Genomic DNA, 6,772 nt, shown 5'->3' with positions numbered 1-6,772 from the left:
AATGAGTGTAACAAACTATTTGATACCCTATCCTCTTTTAGTAAGACCACACAATAATGCTCGATTAAAAGTAGCGAAAACATGTGATGTGTAGTTTTGCTTATGTGTGCACAATGGAAGTGATATATCATGATATAATATCAAATCATGCACATAAAAGTGAGAGGTAGGTGAATGTATATATGCATGTGGGATAACAATGTGATATTCTTTTCATCCTAATATTAACAGCTAAAAGTGTTTAAGATAATTTACCTCATGCAAACCCTTAACCCTTGTAATAATAAGAGGGTTGGGAAAAATGGATAAATGACCCTTGCAAAATTAAGAGGGGGGGAGAGAGAAGTTGCTAATTTAGATTTTGTGTGTGCCTGTGTGTGTGAGAGGGGAGGGAGAGAGAGAGGTTGCTATTTGAGAAAGAGAGATAAGGGGGAGAGAGAGAGAGAGAGAGAGAGAGAGAGAGAGAGAGAGAGAGAGAGAGAGAGAGAGAGAGAGAGAGAGAGAGAGAGAGAGAGAGAGAGAGTGTGTGTGTGTGTGTGTGTGTGTGTGTGTGTGAGAGTGAGAGAGAGGGTGGGTGCATGAGAGGGAGAAAGTGAAAAGCTACTAATTGAGAGAGAGAGAGAGAGAGAGAGAGAGAGAGAGAGAGAGAGAGAGAGAGAGAGAGAGAGAGAGAGAGAGAGAGTGTGTGTGTGTGTGTGTGTGTGTGTGTGTGTGTGTGTGTAAGAGGGGGAGAAAGAGAGGAGTTGCTTATTTGGTCCAGTGCTCTATGATCTAATATTCATTAGTTGCTATACATGAGAGAGAGAGAGAGAGAGAGAGAGAGAGAGGAGGAAAAAGGAGACACACATACACAGAGGAGGAAAGGAAAGAGGGATAGAGAGAGAGTGGGTGTATATGTATTTGTGAACGACACAAGTAGAGAGAGAGCAAACAAGAAAGAAGGTGAGTGTAAGAGAGGGAGAAGCAAGAAGTTGCCAATAGAGAGAGAGAGAGAGAGAGAGAGAGAGAGAGAGAGAGAGAGAGAGAGAGAGAGAGAGAGAGTGTGTGTGTGTGTGTGTGTGTGTGTGTGTGTGTGTGTGTTTGTGTGAGTCACAGGGAGGAGAGAAAATAGAGAGAGAATAATTGGTGAAAGATGGGGGATAGAGAGAGAGAGAGAGCTTAATTAACATGGGGGGAGAAACATGGGAGGGGACGGTAGTGGTGGAAGCAGTGGAGGTGGTAATGATAGCGGCAATGGAGGTGGTGGCGGTAGTAGTGACGGCGGTGGCGACGGCGGCAATGGTGGTGGTGGTGGTGGTGGAGGAGGAGATGGAGATGGAGATTGTGGTGGTAGTAGGGGTCGTAGTGGTGCTTGATATATGCACAAGAGAATAGGAGGAATAAGTGGAATATGTGGAACAAGAAACGGAGGTTGCCCAGAAAAGCTCACTTAAATGCTCGCTCAAAAAGCTCGCTTCTTGCCCTTCCCCCATTGCTTGTGCCTCCCATAAATCCAAGATAATCACCATGTGAAAATGAGCTGCCACTTAAGGCATGCAATTTATGCTATTAGACTATGACTCCATCAAACTTTCAAAGAGTCACCCATTTCCACAACATATGCCTCCTTATCTCACCAACTAGGCCTTTTGCATTTAGTGAAACATGCTTTAACTTATATGCATTGACCAGTATGATTTGGATTTGGTAAATTCTCCTCAAAGCCTTTGTCCTCATACTAAAGTGCCACATGCTCCTTGAACCATTTGATCTCACCTTTGTCATCTTTTGAAATCATGTTGAGGCCATGAACCATTTGTGAATATCATCACCCTAAAATTGAAGATTTCGATTAGCTCCAGCAACCTAAATCTTTGATTTAATTCTTAGATATTTCTAATCCAAGTGTGTAAGCAAAACATTATTGATATTTGTAAAATTCTTTTCTCAACCATGCTTCCTTTTGGGATTGAGGCCTTATTTCGAAAATTCCTAATATGGTGAGTGTCAAGATATTTGCCTTCTCTTCTGACAACCATTTGTTGACAACCATTTTCCATTCCTCTTCTTCATCTTGCTTATCTCCTTCTTTTTTTCTTGCTTCTACTTTAGCCTTCTTTTGGCTTTTAACCACCTCGATCCAATAAGCCAACTTAATACTAATTGTCTTGCTATGTTCATTCTCATCTTTGATGTTAGGACACTTGTAGAAGTGCCTCTGGACCTGCTCTAGGCTACCTTCTCTTTGTCAATGTGTTGCTATTCTCATCTTTGTGCGAGTCCTCCTCTCACTTCCTCTTCTATGTAGATTGGGAAATCCCCTCTACATAGAAATATGACGTAGACTCCTTGCAATCAAAAATGCTCTCTAACATCTCAACATCACCATTCTCACTAGGCTTTGTGCTTTATTGAACCGTTTCATATCCCTCCTCTCTCAACCTTGCCCCTCGTAGTAGCTCAGTGGCAAGCTCTCTTGTAGAGAATTGCATAGAAGGGCCTTGACACATGGCCACTACTAGTACCTAGGTGTTAATGGGCTTAATCATGCTTTCTTATATTAAAGAGTTTTAATTAGCTTAACTCCTTATTAGTTGTCTCTACATGTACCCTCATTATCAACTTTTTTATTTCACTTTTTGATGTTATATATGCTTTCACTTTTTGTTGAACTATAGGTTTAGAATCCCTATAAAAGCTTTCTTTTAGCATTTCACATTTGCAAATATTAATTATATGTTTTGATTCTATCATTATACTAAAGATATGCTTACATATTTCTTTATAGGAATATCAAATAAAAAACAATGTTCTATTATGTATATTATTTAAAGGTTTGCCTTGGCAATCCCGAACGAACCAAAAGGCTCCCAACAGTATGTGGCACAAGGAGAAGAAGTTTGGTATTTAAGAAACAAATAGGGCTTTTTCTTGAAGGGTGAATGGGGGTTATTGTCTCTCTCTCTCCTCATTACCATCACCACCTGCAGATATCATACCCCACATGCATACTACCATACACTTCACTCATGAGCTCTCACATGTTTACTCATAGCATCTGGAGGAGCACATCACATCACTTGATCCATACGCAACCCTTGATACACTGACCAGTGATATCACATGCATTCTGCATGATTCTGCTACACTCAGTTTTCCACATCACACATACACGCACCCCCCTCGGACCGGTACCATGCCATAGAACAGGTGGTATGATGATGAGTGCAGAGATCTACGTCGACAACTACGCGATTTGGAGGCCAGAGGAGAGATCACACACAGACAGGCGCAGAGACGCATGCACTGCTTGACCCGCCGTAAAAAGCGGGAATGGGAGAAGGAGAAATATTGGGATATATACCACCTTCTTATGAGCAGAGACTGTGCAGAGGCATGGAGGCAGATCAGAGAACCACGCTCACCCACACCGATACACGACCCTGCAGTATGGCATGGATACGCACAGAGTTTATATCATGTACCCGCACAGCTGCTGATACCCACACCATGTACACCGAGACCGGGTATTTCATCCTTTTTCACCACTAGTATGGTGAAACATGCTATCTCACGGTTGTAGCATGGCCGCGCTCGAGACCAGTTTGATCTTCACGCAGAGCATATTATATATGGCAGAGACACATTGGCTCCACTCATTGCTCACCTCTTCAACCGTGCATTGTCTGAGGGGTTCCCTGACTCGTGGACAGAGCACACCATTGTACCTATCCACAAGTCAGGGGATCCTATGGATCCTAACACATATAGGACCATCATGATTGGGCCAGTTTTGGCCAACAAACTTTATGGCACGGTGATGGAGGAGGAGCTCAGCATGCTAGCAGAGAGAGAGTGCATGCGTACACCCGGACAGGCAAGGTTCAGACGGGCATTTTCTACCATAGACCACATCTTCACTCTCCGTTGTCTGATCGACCAGACACGAGTGAAGAAACAGAGATTGTATTGTTGCTTTGTGGATTTCCGCAAAGCCTTTGACATGGTTCCGAGAGAGAGGCTTTTCAGACGCCTACTTGATCTGGGGGTGGATGATGACATGATGTGGGGTATTTATGCACTATATGAGCGGGTTACTGGCAGAGTTAGATGTCTGGGAGGTATATCAAATCCCCTTGTGAGCACCATTGGTGTGAAACAAGGATGGCCACTCTCACCAACTCTATTTGGGCTATACATTGATGAGATAGCAGAGTTTATTCAACAGCGAGCCGGTGGAGGTATAGATCTCAGTGGAACCACAGTTCATATCTTACTATATGCAGATGACATTGTGTTGGTCTCAGATTCAGCTCAGGGATTACAGCAGCATTTATTAGCATTGGATGATTTTTGCATACAGAGAGGCATGACAGTGAACCTTGGTAAAACCAAGGTTCTTATATTCCATACATCAGCTCAGATATGCAGACAGAGTATTTTCATGGCAGCAGGAGGGAGTATTGAGGTCACTAGATCATATGTATATTTGGGAGTCACCTTTACAGTTGCTTCAGGGACTTTCTTGATGACACAGACAGCTCGTGACCACCTCACTAGAGGATACTCAGCATTGGCTCTTATGGAGCGACACTGTCATCAGGCACATTTCCAGGAGCCCCGCACCAAGGGGTGGCTCTTTGATACTCTAGTCACTCCAGCACTGATGTATGGAGCAGTTATATGGGGGCCAGGCCTTGCCGATTATGTATGGACATTGATGGAGAGACCTTAGGTGATCATGATATCTAGATTGATTCGCAGCAAGGCCTCAATCCCACATGACATTATGCGAGCAGAGCTTGCCACACCGCCCATGCTAGTCAAGGCATTATTTCAGACAGTCTGCTTCCTACAAAAATTTCAGGATATGGACAGAGATCGCATTGCATACAGAGCATATATGGCATCTCAGGAGATGGCTCGAGTGGGGGATACCACATCATGGTATGCACAGACTAGAGCTTGGTTTGACAAACATGGGCTAGACATTGATAGACTCCCACCTCTTCTATATGATACTCAGGCTCCCACTTACACCCTCTCTCTCTCTGAGAGGAACAGAGTCATCAGACAGGAGATATGGCATATTTATATACAGAGGACATGGGTCAGCCCTGCACAGCCACTGCCATCGAAGATGGCACATTATTATACACAGTTCTTGAGCATATCAGAGCAGGGATTCATAGAGATTCCAAGATATATGCAGATATATGCCACATCGATTGAGAGTTATTATTGGACAGCTCAGGGTATCATCACATCAGCTTATGATTGAGAGTGGTAGAGCCAGTGGCATCCCACGGGAGGAGAGGATATGCCCCCTTTGCAGATCAGAGGTGGAGAGTGAGGAGCATTTTGTTCTCAGATGCCCGGCATACTCAGAGTTGAGATCTAGATACACATTGAGCAGCTCACTTCAGGGATGTATGACTGATATGGATCAGTGGCCGTTTTCTGGGAGAGGCATGGCACATCAGAGAGCAAAGCACACAGCGGGTCCCAATCAAAGAAGGGCCCACCCAGACGACTATTACACAGTTCTTTCAGACAGACAGAGTGAGAGCTACTGTACCAGCCTCCAGCCAGACCTCCGGGCTCACACTACAGCAGGCTGAGGACCAGCGTACCCGACGCCGCATGAGGATCCGTGGGTTTCGGACCCCACAGCCACACCGACAGGAGATCCGGAGGATTCTTGATCTACATCGACAGCAGACTGAGATCCGACGACACTCGACACATTGGATCTCAGATCTCCAGTTTGCTCTTTCGCCACCGCCGATGTACCACATCCTACATCCAGGAGGGATCAACTGCTATTAGCGACTTCGACGACTGCTACTACATCCCAAGATAGTATATCTCCCTACATCTGTTACATATACACATCGCACCACTTTATCACAGTCGATAGTTGTTCCCCTATCACAGCCAACATTTGTTCCCCTTTTGTAGCCATTATCTGGAGTACCAGAGCTACATACACACATACACATACACGACACTTATCACACTCACAGCACCGTATTTTCAGTTTCCAGTTTTTAGCTTTTCATTCAACACTTTTATTTTGGATAGCTGGACATCATCAGTTGTATCACAGTTTGTCTCATAGGCCAATTTTGGTCTTTAGAAGATGTTAATATAACTTTCTTTCTCTCTCTCTCTCTCTCTCTCTCTCTCTCTCTCTAGAGAGATATGAATTTATTTTTTAATTAGACATATGATATGATATATATTTCAATGGAACATATGTGTGCAATGTGTACATACTCTAAAAACATCCATAAATGCATATACAGTATTTAAAAATAGCTATATTTCTTTTTATTCAACATACAAAATGAGATAATAATTTTAATGGTTAAGCATGTTCATGAAATGTATACATACTCTAAAACCACACACAACTGCGCATAGACTATAAAAAGAAGTGAACAATACATGCACACATATGCATGTATGTGTACACAAATATGTGCAAATAGATATACACATAAACTTGTATAATTGAGAAACAATAGAGAGAGAGAGAGAGAGGAGATAAAAAAGATAATGAATATGCACTTAAAAAACGTGCACTTATAAACATGAACACACATCCATACATAATTATATGCATATACATGCAATGCATACACACATATAAACATTTGTACATATGTACACATATGAGGTGAAGGAAGATGAGAGACAAGAGGAAAAAGCAAATAGAGAAAATAAAATATGAGAGAGAGAGAGAGAGAGAGAGAGAGAGAGGGAGGGGGAGAAAGAGAGAGAGGGGACT

The 6,772-nt window shown here is 43.0% G+C and overlaps 1 pseudogene; it reads left to right on the top strand.

Annotated features, from left to right (window-relative positions):
- Nucleotides 1-3,838: 3,838 nt before the first annotated feature.
- Nucleotides 3,839-5,808, top strand: LOC148042074 (uncharacterized; annotated as a pseudogene).
- Nucleotides 5,809-6,772: the final 964 nt, after the last annotated feature.

This window comes from Lygodium microphyllum, chromosome 1 (assembly GCF_053477565.2).
Source record: "Lygodium microphyllum isolate KBCC chromosome 1, Lygodium_microphyllum_v1.1.10, whole genome shotgun sequence".
Classification (NCBI taxonomy): Eukaryota; Viridiplantae; Streptophyta; class Polypodiopsida; order Schizaeales; family Lygodiaceae; genus Lygodium; species Lygodium microphyllum.
This window is presented reverse-complemented; position numbering and strand designations above follow the sequence as displayed.